This window comes from Dermacentor variabilis, chromosome 7, assembly GCF_050947875.1.
Source record: "Dermacentor variabilis isolate Ectoservices chromosome 7, ASM5094787v1, whole genome shotgun sequence".
Lineage (NCBI taxonomy): Eukaryota > Metazoa > Arthropoda > Arachnida > Ixodida > Ixodidae > Dermacentor > Dermacentor variabilis.
Window position 1 is genome coordinate 48,950,115 of NC_134574.1, and position 17,770 is coordinate 48,967,884.

Consider the following 17,770-nt stretch of genomic DNA (forward strand, 5'->3'; position numbering starts at 1 on the left):
GGATGCTACTGAGTGATCCTCGAATGATCAAAGGTGGGCCAGAGACGTCCCACGTGGCAGCACTTGTGTTGTCAAGCCAAAGTTGACCACTGGCAGGCAGACGCAATTCGCCGTAGTAGATAAAACTGTATGAGGTACTGTGATCCCGTGTGTAAGGAGCACGTGTTGCATAGGAGCCGCGATGTAGTGACCGTCGGGGACTGGTGGGGAAGTCACTAGGTCAACGTAGGTCAGTGCCGAAGGTGGCAAGCGAACGAAGTCGGCGGAACTGAGGCGACTGGGGTGTGGTTCAGCAGGATCCAGAACAGGCAGATCAAGGCGGACAGTACTGGCGGAACAATCGATGAGAGCAGAATGTGCGGAGAGGATGTCTAAGCCGAGGATGATGTCGTGGGGACAGTGGGCGCTGACTGTGAATAGCACAATTGTTGAGCGATCGGCGAAGGAGACGCGGGCGGTACACATACCAATTACTGGGGCTGTTCCGCCATCGGCGACACGGACAACAGGCGTCGTGGCGGGCGTGATAATTTTCTTGAGCCGGTTACGATGGTCAGCGCTCATTACGGACAAATGCGCCCCAGTGTCTATGAGTGCAGACATTGAAACACCGTCGACTTGCACGTTAAGAAGGTTCAGATGAGTGGGCAACGTCAGTAGAGGATTTGGCGGCGTAGAGAGCAATGCAGCGTCACCTCGAGGCGCTGCATCGTCTAGTTTTCCGGCTGGGAGCGGCGTCCGAAAGGAGTCGGTGAATAGGAGCGACGGGGCTGGGGAGAGCGAGATTGTCGTCGTTGGGGCGAAGGCGAACGAGAATAGGGGCGGGTCGTTGCAGGAGAATCAGTGGCGGCATTATCGGAGCGCGCGGCATAGGGACGAGAAGGGCCACCTGGGGGGCGAGAGTAGGCATTATAAGCAGACCGGGACGGGGAACTCCAGCGACTGCGACAGTGCAGGGAAATGTGCCCGATTCGATGGCAGTGAAAACAAATGGGCTTGTCGTCAGCAGTGCGCCATTCAGAAGGGTTGCGGAAACGTGGTGGGTAAGAAGATGTGGGACGGGGCGGAATGGAAGAAGCCGGGCGGGTATCAGGGCGATAGGCCGACCACAGGGTGTGAAGACCCATGTTTTCGAACTCCTGGCGGACAACTGCCTGGCTCAGGGAGACCGTGACTGCAGATGCGTTGGTGGTACTGGAGTCGAAGGCAGCCGGATAGGCGGCCTCGATCTCACGCCGGACCATCCTGGTAACATCGGCAGTGTTGTTGGGACGAGGAGCGTCGGCACAGGAAGATGTCGCTGGGGTGTTGGGCAGACGGGCAAACTTCTGGTCAATACGTCGGCTTTTGGCGAGTTCCAGGCGGCGGCACTCTTTTATAACAGCATCCACCGTCGCTACGTTGTTGCAAACGAGCAAATTGAAGGCGACATCGGCAATGCCTTTGAGGATGTGGGAAACCTTGTCTGACTCAGTCATGTGGGTGTCAACTTTGCGGCACAGAGCCAAGACGTCCTGAATGTACGTGACATAGTGCTCTGTTGACATCTGCACACGGCCGGAAAGCGCCTTCTGCGCGGCAAGCTGGTGACCGTAGGGGTTGCCGAACAAGTATCGAAGCTGTGTCTTAAGTGAATCCCAACTGGTGAGCTCATCTTCGTGCGTGCCATACCAAACTCTAGGTGTGCCACCGAGGTAAAAGATTACGTTGGCGAGCATAAGAGTAGGGTCCCACCGGTTATTGCGGCTGACGTGTTCATACAGGCTGATCCAGTCATCGACGTCTTCCCCATCTTTGCCTCAGAATACGCCAGGATCACGGGGAGCGGGGAGAGTGATGTAGGTCGTCGAAGTGGCAGCAGGTGTCGGAGCCGGCGGAGTCGCGTTGTCGTCGCCAGGAGCCATGAAGGAAGGCTCGACGTACCGTCCACTGCGAAGCTCCGTGACGAGGTACAGGGAACGTCCACCTCCACCAGATATGTTACGTAGGAAGACACCGACGAAAAGCTATTTACAAGTATATTTACAAGGCAATACGCTTCGCTTGGCCAAGAGGCAACAGCCCGCGCTAGCTTCTGATCGTCGTCGTCGTCTTCACACTGCTCGCCTTTCGTGATCGCACATATTGTGCCGTAGCAATATCTTTATTTTCCCTACTGTAAGTTGTTTTTATTCATCAGCGCTTCAACACCATGTGTACAAACTATTACGAGCAGTTCTTCCTGTCGTATGAAGTCTTAACTTGCACAATGAGCACGCAGTCGATTTCAGACCAAACTTACACCGAAGCTTCACTATCTGTCTAATCTCCTAGTTTTGAACACCACCTGCGTAAGTGTCTTTATATGATACTGTACAATATTGTGCTAGACTACACATTAGTGGACAACATTGTACAGGAAATGAACAAAGCTGGTGTGGCTCCAGTCACAGTTGAACGCAAACTAGATCACTTTGCTTGCACAGTAAAGCTCACGGAGCGCAATGATCAAGTGTGAGGAGGCTTCTGAGTGCTCACTGACCCGACAGACGTTCCTTCCAGAGCCGAAAACATGCAGTAAAGAACAATCGAGGTGCCTGATGCCATGAGTAAAAACTAATTCTCCAAGCGAAATTGAAACATACCCGTCTTCACATTTCCGAAGCTAATGATTTTCAACAGAGCATGGCAATCACTATGGCTCCTTTTGACGGCCACAAATGTTCAGAATAACTTCTTTCTTTGACTTGCGAAAGTTGAGAACTACGGACGAGGTGCATATTTCTTAAATTGCAGTGTTTTTGCTGTCAGTACTTATAGTAAAAACAGCGAATTATTACTTTCATTTATGCTGCTTTAGATGCCTTCAAGTTTCACATCATCATCATCATCATCATCATCATCATCAGCCTAGTTACGCCCACTGCAGGGCAAAGGCCTCTCCCATACTTCTCCAACTACCCCGGTCATGTACTAATTGTGGCCATGTTGTCCCTGCAAACGTCTTAATGTCATCCACCCACCTAACTTTCTGCCGCCCCCTGCTACGCATCCCTTCCCTTGGAATCCAGTCCGTAACCCTTAGTGACCATCGGTTATCTTCCCTCCTCATTACATGTCCGGCCCATGCCCATTTCTTTTTCTTGATTTCAACTAAGATGTCGTTTACCCGCGTTTGTTGCCTCACCCAATCTGCTCTTTTCTTATCCCTTAATGTCACACCCATCATTCTTCTTTCCATAGCTCGTTGCGTCGTCCTCAATTTCAGCAGAACCCTTTTCGTAAGTCTCCAGGTTTCTGCCCCATATGTGAGTACTGGTAACACACAGCTGTTATACACTTTCCTTTTGAGGGATAGTGGCATCCTGCTGTTCATGATTTGAGAATGCCTGCCAAACGCACCCCAGCCCATTCTTATTCTTCTGGTTATTTCAGTCTCATGATCCGGATCCGTGGTCACTACCTGCCCTAAGTAGATGTAGTCCCTTACCCCTTCCAGTGCTTCGCTACCTATCGTAAACTGCTGTTCTCTTCCGAGCCTGTTAAACATTACTTTAGTTTTCTGCAGATTAATTTTCAGACCCACCCTTCAGCTTTGCCTCTCCAGGTCAGTGAGCATGCATTGCAATTGGTCTCCTGAGTTACTAAGCAAGGCAATATCATCAGCGAATCGCAAGTTGCTAAGGTATTCTCTATCAACTTTTATCCCCAATTCTTCCCACTCCAGGCCTCTGAATACCTCCTGTAAACATGCTGTGAATAGCATTGGAGATATCGTATCTCCCTGTCTGACGCCTTTCTTTATAGGGATTTTGTTGCTTTCTTTGTGGAGGACTACGGTGGCTGTGGAGCCGCTATAGATATCTTCCAGTATCTTTACATATGGCTCATCTACACCCTGATTCCGTAATGCCTCCATGACTGCTGAGGTTTCGACTGAATCAAACGCTTTCTCGTAATCAATGAAAGCTATATATAACGGTTGGTTATATTCTGCACATTTCTCTATCACTTGATTGATAGTGTGAATATGGTCTATTGTTGAGTAGCCTTTACGGAATCCTGCCTGGTCCTTTGGTTGACAGAAGTCTAAGGTGTTCCTGATTCTATTTGCGATTACCTTAGTAAATACTTTGTAGGCAACGGACAGTAAGCTGATCGGTCTATAATTTTTCAAGTCTTTGGCGTCCCCTTTCTTATGGATTAAGATTATGTTAGCGTTCTTCCAAGATTCCGGTACGCTCGAGGTTATGAGGCATTGCGTATACAGGGTGGCCAGTTTCTCTAGAACAATCTGACCACCATCCTTCAACAAATCTGCTGTTACCTGATCCTCCCCAGCTGCCTTCCCCCTTTGCATAGCTCCTAAGGCTTTCCTTACTTCTTCTGGCGTTACCTGTGGGATTTCGAATTCCTCTAGGCTATTCTCTCTTCCACTATCGTCGTGGGTGCCACTGGTACTGTATAAATCTCTATAGAACTCCTCAGCCACTTGAACTATCTCATCCATATTAGTAACGATATTGCCGGCTTTGTCTCTTAACGCACACATCTGATTCTTGCCTATTCCTAGTTTCTTCTTCACTGTTTTTAGGCTTCCTCCGTTCCTGAGAGCCTGTTCAATTCTATCCATATTATAGTTCCTGATGTCCGCTGTCTTACGCTTGTTGATTAACTTAGAAAGTTCTGCCAGTTCTATTCTAGCTGTAGGGTTAGAGGCTTTCATACATTGGCGTTTCTTGATCAGATCTTTCGTCTCCTGCGATAGCTTACTGGTTTCCTGTCTAACGGAGTTACCACCGACTTCTATTGCGCACTCCTTAATGGTTCCCATGAGATAGTCGTTCATTGCTTCAACACTAAGGTCCTCTTCCTGAGTTAAAGCCGAATACCTGTTCTGTAGCTTGATCCGGAATTCCTCTAGTTTCCCTCTTACCGCTAACTCATTGATTGGCTTCTTGTGTACCAGTTTCTTCCGTTCCCTCCTCAAGTCTAGGCTAATTCGAGTTCTTACCATCCTATGGTCACTGCAGCGTACCTTGCCGAGTACGTCTACATCTTGTATGATGCCAGGGTTCGCGCAGAGTATGAAGTCGATTTCATTTCTAGTCTCACCATTCGGGCTCCTCCACGTCCACTTTCGGCTAACCCGCTTGCGGAAAAAGGTGTTCATTATCCGCATATTATTCTGTTCTGCAAACTCTACTAATAAATCTCCTCTGCTATTCCTAGAGCCTATGCCATATTCCCCCACTGACTTGTCTCCAGCCTGCTTCTTGCCTACCCTGGCATTGAAGTCGCCCATCAGTATAGTGTATTTTGTTTTGACTTTACCCATCGCCGATTCCACGTCTTCATAAAAGCTTTCGACTTCCTGGTCATCATGACTGCATGTAGGGGCATAGACTTGTACCACCTTCAATTTGTACCTCTTATTAAGTTTCACAACAAGACCTGCCACCCTCTCGTTAATGCTATAGAATTCCTGTATGTTTCCAGCTATTTCCTTATTAATCAGGAATCCGACTCCTAGTTCTCGTCTCTCCGCTAAGCCCCTGTAACACAGTACATGCCCGCTTTTTAGCACTGTATATGCTTCTTTTGTCCTCCTTACCTCACTGAGTCCTATTATATCCCATTTACTACCCTCTAATTCCTCCAATAACACTGCTAGACTCGCCTCACTAGATAGCGTTCTAACGTTAAACGTTGCCAGGTTCAGATTCCAATGGCGGCCTGTCCGGAGCCAGGTATTCTTAGCACCCTCTGCAGCGTTACAGATCTGACCGCCGCCGTGGTCAGTTGCTTCGCGGCTGCTGGGGACTGAGGGCCGGGGTTTGATTGTTGTATTCATATACGAGGTTGTGGCCAAGTACTGCACCAGGGTGGCCAATCCTGCTCTGGTGAGAGAGTGCGTTACCGGTTCTGGTCACCGGGATCAGGCCGCACTCTAGGCCTGTTTGTGCAATTTTCTCAACACACGGTTTTTTTTGTATTTCCCGGTGGAGAATTGCGCGGCACCGGGATTTGAATCACGGTCCTCTTGCACTGGAGACGGATACTCTCCAGTGCAAGTTTCACATAAGAATTAAAAAAAAGCTTTTTAGTAATTATTACTGCTATGCATTTACTGAAAACACTAGTGATCAGGTTATAAATTTACCTATCGCAGTATCTCTTGCGACTTATACACCGTGAAATAAAATCTTACGACATAAAAACACCAAATATGAGCATATTGATAGCAGCAACGAAATAGCTAAAGCATTTCATTAAATAGCGATGGCTTGGTAGGTATTCTGCGAAATATTCTGCGCTTCTTTATTAGAATGGAAAACGGCAACCATGTGCGATGCACTCACACATACGCTAATTTCTTCGATCTTTAAGCTGCAGGCAAGTCCGTGTCGTAAAAACGCTCACATGCATGTATGTTATCCAACGCTCGCACTTTTCTCGATGTCCTTTTGTATTTTTTAGGAGACGCATGCCATCACGGGGACTACAAGTCCGGAAGTCTGCCCACTTATATTGGCGCATTAGTTTTACTGTAGCTCTTCTTCTTATGCTTGTGAACTGAGGGAACACAGAAAATTAGTGCGGAATGCATGGTTGCTGCTTCTAGTTTCTGAGATGGGGCGCAGCTATCTTTCCTTCGTCGATCCGAATACACGCAAGGATGAACAGCATTAGCGATGTGGGTCACGTTTACTCTCTTTAAAAAAATATAAAACCAGACATTGAAATGAATGCATGTGCCATATATGTCCATTCATTCAGGAAAGCGAGACATCGCTCTTCGTACAATGTCTTCTCCAAATGTAAATAAAGTGCGCGAATTCATTTGTTCGGGCTCCGGAGAAAACTAGAAGTTAGGGATGTGCTTTGTACACCGAAGCGAAAGAAACTGTGCACCCTGTTCCCAGTCAACGGCTGCTGGAGTGCCTAGATGCCATGAATATTCACGATGTGCGACCAGCAAGCGTGAGTGCGGAAGGATCATTAAGTCCTCCAAAAAATGCTCAGTCACTTTCGCATACCCTAAAGAGAACGAAGGGGAAAGCCTACCCGGTCGCGAGATATTCATTACAGCACTTCACATTTTTATTCTATTGCGCTGTTACTTCCAATTATTTGTTGTCTCCCACCAAAGGTTGTTGGTTGAAATGCCCTAATTACCTCTAACATAATTAAGAATGATTTACTTCGGTTGGCCTAAGTAACATCAAAGCTCGCGGGTTAGACTTCCGCAAGAGGTTGTCAGTTCGAGTGCCTTACTTAATTAACTTTATGTTAACCAATCGTGCCTTACTCAACTGCGTTTAAAATAACACTACAGGTACTGGGAGTGACTGCCTAATTAAGTTCAGCTTAATTAACACTAGAGGTTTTGGGTTCGACTCTCGTCCTTCACAATGTCTATTGAAATCCAACTTGGAGGTTAGGTTCGCCCATATCTCCAGCAGCATCGACATCGGGGAATATGAGGAGAACGGCGCCTAGCTAGGGAGAGGTCCTCGCCTTGGAAGCGAAGCGGGTGCGTGGCTCAGACCCGCATGGGACAGGTAATTTATCCGCGAGGAAGGACTGTATGCTAGGGCTTTCTGCTCAGTAAAAATAAGTTCCTCTTTATTGTGGGTCATAGTCGTCACTGATTTTGCACGCCACACATCGATGTTGGTTCTTCGGTTCGAGTGCCCGAATCCGCTTTGCTTTAACACCATAGGTCATGGGCTCGACTACCACCAGAGGTCGAGGGTTCGACACTCATCAAAGGTCGAGAGTTCGACTGTCGACGATGCCACCACACACATATTATGGGGTTTTACATGCCAAAACCACGATCTAATTGTGAGGCACGCCGTAGTGGGGGACTTTGGAAATTCGGACCACCTGGCACTTGACTTCTCTTTCCTTAAGGTGCACCTAAATCTAAGTACACGGGTGTTTTCGCATTTCACCCCCATTGAAATCTGGCCGCCGTGACAGGGATTCGATGCCATGACGTCGTGCTTAGCATCCCAACACCATAGCCTCTAAGACGATGCCAAGTGCAATTCAGCTTGGAGATATTGTCAGTTCGCGCATATTGTTGTGTGGCAAATATGCACCCCAAAAGGTGCTACTGTTTTTTAGCGTGCACCTTGAAACAGTTGCACCCATCGAGGTGTATATTTATCCAACAACAACAATCGTCATCAGCCTTGCTTACGTTTCCATTTCTGAAAATGCTGTGCTCGCTCCTTTCCAGACGAGAATGCTGTGTCACACTGATAACGCGCAAGCCGTTCGGGCCTGGGAAGTTCCGGACTCGCTGCGTTTAAGAAAGCAGTCGCGGGCAAGACAGATGCTGACCGTTGTGGGACAAAATGAGCTCCAAAGGGTCTAAACCTTTATAAAAAATCGTAAATGCAAAAGCGCTGGCTTCCCGTGGTTTCGGTGCGTGTTAAACAATGCGAGATGTTCAACGTTATTCGGGAGCCCCTCATCATGTGGCCTCGCAGTTATCTGAATATAGAAAAGAACGGTATATCTAATTGCTCACGTCAGAGGCGACCCTAAACATTCAAGAAGCCTGAATATGCAATCATGTCTGCATATACAAATGCATGGACAGTCCTACGAGCTTATATATTCCACCGTGCCTTTGTATCCAACGATACGAAATGCCCAACGGGGCCAAATTTTCAACCATTCTTTTCTAATATAAACGTGAACCATGTAGTATGTTTGAACGCTGTTTCTAAGAAGCAAGCCAACCGCGCTAGTCGCAGAAACAGCGTATCGGTTAACAAAGCTTTGCTCACTTTTGAAATGTATGTTGATTTCTGAATATTACAAATGATGTTTTAATTGTGCAGACGCCGCAGGGTATTCTTCAAACAGGTTACATTCGCCTATCGTTCTGCTTCAGGAATGCAAAGTCTGATTATGTATTATGTGGCGGCAAATCAGACCTGTCTATTTATCTCGCGCTTACGTTTGCATCCTTGTGATGATGACGGAGCTCATAACGCATGCTCGGATATCTTTAAGCAGATTGTTTTCCTGAGGATATATACGTCGGTTGAAAATGAGCGCTTTTAATGCCCGATTCATTCCACCTCCTTTTTCGCACCATTTCTCTCGTGAGTTGATTTCCGTGTTCGCAGATATTTATAAAGTGCAATAAATATACTGCCGCTAAGACCATTCTCATTCACAGTGTTTCTTATTCATATTTCATCAACATTTTTTCACTTAGTAATACATCAGGTCATATAGAAGGGTACACGTGCTGGGCTTCGGGTGGAATAAGCACGCGTTTGTGATTTACCCGTCCTCCCTTTTTATTTTGGCGCAGTATTAGCTTACAAACTGCCTGTTCTAGCGTCTTGTCATTTCTTGCCTAAATTTCTTTCAGGGACATGTGTAAGCCATTACATTTTGTGACCCTTCATATTTTATAAGCGTTCCTCTCATTCTAGCTTATACATTTTGCTTGGGCAATGTATTTTACTAACTTTCGACTCTTTGTCCGGCAATCTTCATAGCCACGAGAAGCCATGATTGCGCAACGCTTCTTGCTTAAGTTGTCACCATTCAGTAGCCATTACTTACAGTAAGCCGAATACCTTTAAAAGAAAATTCAACGAAGGTTTCCAATGTAGATTTGTTTACGTACTCATCCAGGTGATTGTCATGCAATTAGTCTTAACACGCGCCACTACAGCGCTGTACACGCAGTGGCTATGCGTAAAATATCAGGGATTACTTTGCGAGAAAAATTCCATTCTGTGATATTTATTGCTATCTTAGTGACGTACGAGTACTAAGCCTGAGCGGTGATTAGCAATAACATCCAACACTCTGGTGAACTGGTGACGTGCTAACAAGGAAGCATGCGTTGCATATGATTTAGTTTTGCCTCAACACTAAAGAAGGTCGTGCATTGGCAATTCGCATTCAACGCTAGTGGATCAGACTAGTGATGCTTTAATTAAGTTTTTTTTTCATGTGCGAACAAGAATTTAAAGGTGACTTCCACAATCGTTTTCTTGTGGCGGCGACGTAGGGCGGAGTGCTCGGTACCAAATGTCAATCAAACCGCCATCGACGCAACCTGCGTCAGTGCCAAGAATTATTGATTTGAAGTGGAATTATTAGCTATTAAAAAAAAACGGCGTATGCCACACCCATATAGGGAACTTTTTGAGGTATTTTTATCCAATTACACGTAACGTTTGTTTCTCTTGTCGCGTTTCACCCGCTCCATGCTGTAAGTCAGGTAGTAAGTATTTCGTGCAGCTGAAATTGCAAAAAGCTGATGGCACGGTCCGGCAGCGCAGCCTGCATGAGAGCCCCGAAAGCGTTGTGACTTAGGGGTCGGGTATACATTAACGCTAACAAAAGCTAAAAAACACGCTTCTAGTACTTCCACGTGAAGACTCAGTTTTGCAGCTTCACTTTATTTGATGTATCAGTTGCTCAAGATTGGAAGATATCAGCCTAGGGTAGGCGACCCTATTCTTGAGCTCAGGTGTTTCTTAGTGGCACATAGTGACACTGGCGTCGGTGTTGTTTACGTTAACTCTAGGCGAACGCAACGCACGAACTGAACTCAGAGGCAACTGTATCCCAATCATTAACCGGTTAAATATCAAGCTTCCTGCTTCTATGTGACGTCATTTGTTACGTCATTACTTCTGCTTTCTAATTCCAAGTTTCCAGTAATTTTGCCAGGGTCCTGCTCACTTGTAGGTCTCTAAGGTTTAGAATTCTGCGCTTCGGTGTATGGGCATCAGTGATTTCTAATTAATTTAAACTATTCTACACAATTCAGCAACTCAACTTGTAACTAAACTTATGCTCTGACATCATATCTATAAAGAAATGCTGAGTTTTGTACTGTACTATTTTTTCTATTTCTTTCTTATTTAATTTTGAATTTGCCCCCGGTCATTTCCGTCGATGTATCGGAAGTGCTGTGCAAGAAACAACCGTGTCACTCGATCATCGTCCCAAAAAATCACTTCATACCTCTACGCAATTGACCTATTTTAGTGTTTGTCTAGCTAAAAAAATTAACTCGAATGTTGTGCAAAATATCATATTGGTGCCGCAACAATTGCAAATCAATATTCAGGCATAACTGAAGGCAAATGTGTCGGCAGAGTATGCCGATGTGATGTTTCTAGAATGGAGACTCATGTTGAGAATCATATACCTAAAATGAAACGCAATCTGTAAATTGAGAGATGAAAAGTCATCCCACTAAACCCGGCAACGAGTTCCTACAGCTTGAAGAAAAGCAAAAGAACGCTGTTTAATTGAAGATCGATTCATGATGCCGCTAAACACTGGCCCAGTGGCTATTCGGACTTCTGGAACCTGTACAAATAAATCGCACGGTGCCTGAGCTTCCACCGAAGGGATACCGCACTCCTGGGAAAACTCGTAAGCCAGACCCTGTATATAACGCTTTCCTTTTTCGTAAGTAGGACAGAGAAGACCAGGTTTACGCCTCGCACAACGATCGCTCTGTTTTCTTTGTTTGCAGACGGAGACAATGATGTTTATTTAAGGTTCAACAAAGCCCTTGTTTCGCACGGTAGCAAGTATATCCCGCTATCTCACCTCCGCTGCTGTTTGGCCAAGTTTATTTTATGCTACACGGACATGCTTGTTACCCTCGCTTTTTGCTGTTCAAACATGATGAAGGCGTTTCTTTACGCTGCGCTTGGATAACTCGAGTCTAGAGGGTCGCTACTTTCCTGTTGTCGCAGTTTTTCAGCAGAAAAAAGAAGGCAGCCATGCAAACAGCTTCGAATAAGACTTCGTTTTCATGTGGAACTTTTCAGCGCTAATATTAAACAAGGACGAGAATAAGACGAACGTACCCTTGGTCTATTGGCCTGTCGAGAAATTCAGTTCATTCAGGCCCACAAGCAACTCACAGAGCTTTTCGCAAAAGCTCTGTGAGCTAAAGATGTTTGTGCACGAGCGGCGAATTCACTTTGCTTCAAAACCAATTTCACTTCACGGACTCGATCAAGGGCGCACTAATATGGACGGCATGGAAAGGACTCCGGAGGCAACTTCTGCAACATTGGTCTCTTGAGAAATCTACCGCGACTACTGTCAAGACAGTTGCAGTGCTGTGAGCGACTGTTTTCCTCTGTTTTTCTTCCGTTATTTGTTATCTTTATGTTAATTAAAAATTCTGGCAGACACCGTCCCAGGATGGTTGTGGACGTTACGGCACTTATCCCTGAAGCAAATGTAGCGACACAGTGTATAGCAACCACCAAAACGGGTCACGTATGACGCATGTGCTGCACCCGGGCTTCATTCTTGCACTTCTGTATACACACGTTGCACGGCCACCGCAAAGGCCGCGCGTGGCGCGTCTCTGAATATGCATTCAGGCAAGCTTGCCAGAATACATACTAAAACAATGTTTGCTGAATATCTACTGAGGCAATGACGGCGTTCAATGCCGCCCAGCCCGGGATAAAGTTAAATAATGCTTTTTTTTTTGTCACCGAACAGCCGCACACGCCCACTGACCGAAGGTGATTAGACCATGGGTTTCATACCCGGTTCCCCTCGGCAGAGCATCCCGAGCTAGCCATCAGACCACTGATTACCATGTGATCTCATTTGGCGTGAAATACACTAGATAATGACAACATACCAGGAATTCAAAATTGCTAATCACATGAAAAACCAATTACTTCCTTCTCCGCAACGGTATGCGTCTAGACGTACTGCTTTAGAAAGGGATGCAAAGGAATATAATTTATTTTCTCTTTTTTTCTACTTTTGTGCCATCTTATATGAGGAGCTCACTGTGAGCCATCTATTCGGCAAAGGGTATCCTATTCTATTTGACCGTTTACCGAAGGTGTATCCGCCAGTCATTGTCTTTTTCTTCTACGTCAGTGTACACGTCCAAGGATCCTACATGTACAATACCTGTGCACTGTAAGGGAAGGCAGGAGAAGGAATATAGGATTTCTATAGTACGTCTATGCAACACATTAGGGTTAAAAGTTGCGCCCTAATTTTTCTCTGCATTACAAATACCAGCGCTGGATTTCACCTACGGTAACTCGTTATTTGAGCAGCAGTCATTTCTGTGAAGCTAAGAGTGATCCGAGGAGCTGCCTGAGTAGGCTCCAGCATTAGAACAGAACCATCCCTCAGGGGCCATGCGGAATAAAGTCGGTGTGGGTACCTTGTACTTGGAACGCAATCGCCTTTTTCCGACCGCCTAAGTCCTTGCCAACTTTTTCCCCATGGAGAATTGTTTGTTTTTCGCGAAGCGTAAAATGTTAACCTTTCAACTTAACCGACACTGCAGAGGACAACCTCTCTGCCTAAAGTATTGTTACATAAGACTTTCCTGATGACTATATTTTATATTTATTTTTATTTTGGCTTGAGGCAATCAGGAAAATTTGCCACTGTCTTCAGTTAAACGATGGCTCATTTTATCTATTTCTGAGGTAATATTTTTAGGTGCATGTTTTCAGCAACAGTTGGTTGTAGTGTATCAGCGCATATTTTTTATTACTTGTTTTTATCATTACGTTATCATCTATGCTCTTCATGGTGCTGTCGGTAATACGGAGTCTTTTAGAACTCTCATGTTATAGCTTTTAAAACGTCCCTAATTTTCTTGAGACACCTCTCGAATTTTTTCGCGGTAGCGGGTAAGCCTTTCTCTGTTTTGCATAGTGTGTCATTATTTCTTGGTACATGACCAGTCTTTACCTGTATTCTTGTATCACTACTTTATCGTCGACGCCTCGTCAATATTCTCCATCGCCTCCGCCGTAGTCCTCCCCCTTCAGCCGGGGGTGCGGCGTGTTGGGCCGTCACTGCTCAGGACGCGGTGGGATAGTTCTCGAGCGGCTTGGTGGGCCCTCTCGTTGAGCTTGGGCGGAGTGCTCGGATCTTCTGCGGTTACTTCTCCGTTATGTGTCGAGATAAACTTGAGGTATTTGGGTGTGATTTTGCCCTTATTGAACTTTCCTGCTCCGCGGTTCAGGATTTTGGCTGTCTCGGTGGAGACCCAGCCCTTTCTGAAGTTCCTAACGGCCGTCTTGGAGTCACTTATTATTGATCTCTCTTGTAGCCGACCCCGCATTTGAGCCAGTGCGATTGCCGTTCCATCCGCTGCCTGCGACAATCTGGTCCTTACGGGGCCACAATCACGGTCTTTCCTTTCGTATTTACGACCGCCATTGCTAAGAGGGAGGTACAATTGTCACCACCGACACTACCATTGTCGTCCTGCTTTCAGGGGTACCGGTCGGGTCTAGGAGGACAACCTCCTCCGACGTGCCGTGGTTTTTGAGGACTGTTCTCGCGCGGCGTTTTATTCTCATTGCGTGTGTGGAGCGTTGAAATCACCTCCGATGACGAGCCTGTTGTCGCCCGTGATGGTGATTGTTTTCGTAATTAAATCTTCGAAATTGTGTGTTAGGTCCATTTTGGACGGTCTGCTGTAGACGTTCAGGACGAATGTGCTGCTCCCCTTCTTGCGGTGTGGCACGACTTCTATGGGGATGTGGCTAATGTCCATAATCTTTCTCCTAATGCCCGGGATCGCGACCAGTCCTTTTTTGACTAATGTGGCCCCGACTATGTCCCTTCCCGTCTTTTTTGTGCGTTTTTTTGTGAGTGGCGTACCTGGCAACTTTGGCGTCGTCGAAAGTTTTCTGGAGAATTAATACGCCAGGCTTATTTTTCTGTCGTTTTCATGTGTTGTGTCATCGTTACTTTTTTATTTGAGAAGCTGCGGCAGTTCCACGAAGGCTACACCCAACGGAAGAGCGCTTTTACTGGCCCAATCTGTACAAAATAACCAAGCGCTATGGCACTAGTTGTGAAAGATGCCTACGTCACACGCGACCGACCACTGCTGCTCAGTGGCCCCATAGGCCGCTGACATCGCCCAGCACGCCGCTCGAGGAAGTAGGCATTCACTTGTTGTGTCCATTTCGGTTATCTAAAAATAGGAGCCGCTGAATAATTGTCCTTGTGTACGTCTCACAAGGTACGCAGAAACTGCAGCCACGCCCTTTTCCACTGCTGCATGTGTGGCAGCCTTCCTGCTGCCTTCCGCGGGCCTTCATTATAAACCCTCACCCCCCCCCCCCCCCCCCGTATTATCATCGGCGACCGTGGTCGCCATTTCACGGCTGATGCCGTTGAAGAGCACCCCGTTGGTGCACTTCACAGTTCCGTCATTCCACGCCATATCATCCACAGACCAATGCTCTCGTTGAAAGAACGAAAAGAACACTGACCAATGTTCTTCCCATGTACGTTTCCAACAACAAGAACCGGGACGACGTGCTGCCCTTCACCACTTATGCATACAACACGGCGAATTACGAAACCGCAAACTATAGCGCATTTTATCGCCTGTATGCATGGTTACCGCAAATCCCTCTGCACACTTAGTTACTTTTTGTTCTACAGAGTGACGATTCTGTAGCGAAAACCTTGTGTCTCGCTGAATAAGCCCGTCGAATAGCTCGTCTTCGTACTGTGGCCTCGCAAAGTCATTCGAAAGTGCGATACAGCGACGGTCACGAACAGGTATCAGTCGAAAAAGTGACTTGTTTCGCCTTTGGAGGCCACAGTGGAAACTTGGATTGGATGAAAAGCTTTTGCCACAATATTCAGGCCCATTTCTAGTTGCGGACTGCCTGATCAAGTAAATATAGCTCAGCTCCTGTGTAATTACCGGCGATCAAGCAAAACGCACCTGACTCATATTGTTCGCCTGAAACTTTTCTTCCCTGCTTGTCGATCCTAACTCGCCGTACGGCTTTCGTCTGCCTTTGGAGAAATGTAACGGAGATACGAAAGGCAGGCAGGAAGAAGAGAAGAGGAAGAGAACGAATAACTTTGGAGGCCGCACTGCGCTAGAACTATCACCCATCTCATCTGAATAAACCAATTTTGTCAATGCTATTCGCAACAATATATATATATATATATATATATATATATATATATATATATATATATATATATATATATATATATATATATATATATGTAGACATATATCATGAGGGGTATTTCCGGACGTGATCATCGCTTAGGGTCTCTTTCGTACGCGTGTTTGGCCTCCCTGCTGTTCGCAAGCAGCGCGCATCGCAGCGTTTGCGGAAGCGAGCTCATCTGCTGAGTGAATCATTCAGGAGGTGCATCGAGGACATTCTAGTCTTGTGCAAGAGAACCTACGCGACCATATCAGAGTGGCCGAATCAAGAATATTATAAAAGGAATAGAGGATGACGTTTTCAACATGCTACTTGTGAAGAATCTGTGCACTGTGGAAAATAGATATTTTCTGCCAAAAATACGAGCAGCTGCGAAAGCAGCGGTCGTTAACCCGCCGAACTTCTTTGCACGACCAATATCAGCTTGGATTGGCTGCCGTTTCCGAACAGTCAACACTTCTCGCTGAGATAAAGGTGTTTGCGCGTGAGAGTGTTGTCCGCCAGCTTTTCTTAATGTCCCTCGCTCAACCGAAGAATATTGAAAAGACTGCCAAATATTTTCGGCCCTCGTTTCGCCACGCGATTGACCAAGAAATTGCCGGTGTTTTGCCTCTCCACCACCAAGATCCATGCTGTGGCGCCTCTATGGTACGCAGAAGTCTTCACTATGCCCCCACCATCCTCTGCAGCTGCAGCTCCTCCCCTCAATGACGCCTACAGGGTACCTTGGCCTCTACGACAAGTCGGCGTCCCGTTGTTTCACCAGACGTTATGTCCACCACGTCTTGTCACCTGGACCGGCCGTCGCACAATCGGCCAACCTGCTTTGCCTGTGGCTACGCCGGTCACACTGTCCGCTTTTGTCGACGCGCTCAACTGATTTGTGCCGCATAACTCATGAACTCCCGTGTTACAGGCGTGCCAAGGCCATTAGAAGCTCGTACGACTTATCTTCGCCACCGTCAGCTGTTCGACCGATGTCGGTTAACCACCGTTAAACTTCTTGTCGCCACTCACTATCGCCGATGTGACCTCGTTATGCAGCTCGAGAAGAGGAAAGCTGATTGTCGCAGTCCACGTAGCAGACAGAGGTGCCGTCGAACTATAAAAGTCCTCACCGTCTTCCACCACATGTGTTAAAAGGTTGTGTTGAAGGTGCACGGGCATTTCCTCTCGTAGACGCTGGAGCTGCCGTCTCTTTTATGGATGCACAACTCTGTCGCTCACTTTGGAAAGCTACGACGCCAATGTTACGGTTATCCCTTCGCACAGCATGTGCTCAACATCTACACCCTTTCTCAGCGTGCACGGCGCTTGCGGTCATTCAGCATGTCCTTCATACCATTGAGTTTATTGTAATTTCTTCTTCCGCTCATAACGCTATACTCGGTTGGGACTTTATTTCGCACAATAGCATCGTCATTTAGTGCGTACGTGCTGAAGTTGAACTATCACTAATGAGAAATGTGACCATAGACGAAATTCTACCCCTTCTCTGTAAACTGCTCCTGAAGGAAAATACGAACATCCGCTTCAATGGCTCAGCGCTTCTGCCCGTGCGCTGCAGCAGTTTCCCCGACGCATTTGCACTGTTTTCTCCATCTGGCCTCTTGCTTCTAGGAAAAGTGCTATTTTTTGCTACTGTAGACATTATGCTTGCCTGCAGAAATGTCTGTTTTCAACCCGCTTCCGTATCCTGTGATACTTGCTTCAACGAAAACGCATGGGCAGTGTGAAAGCCATCGACGAGAAAAGAAGTCATTAATGCATCGGATGACTCAGCC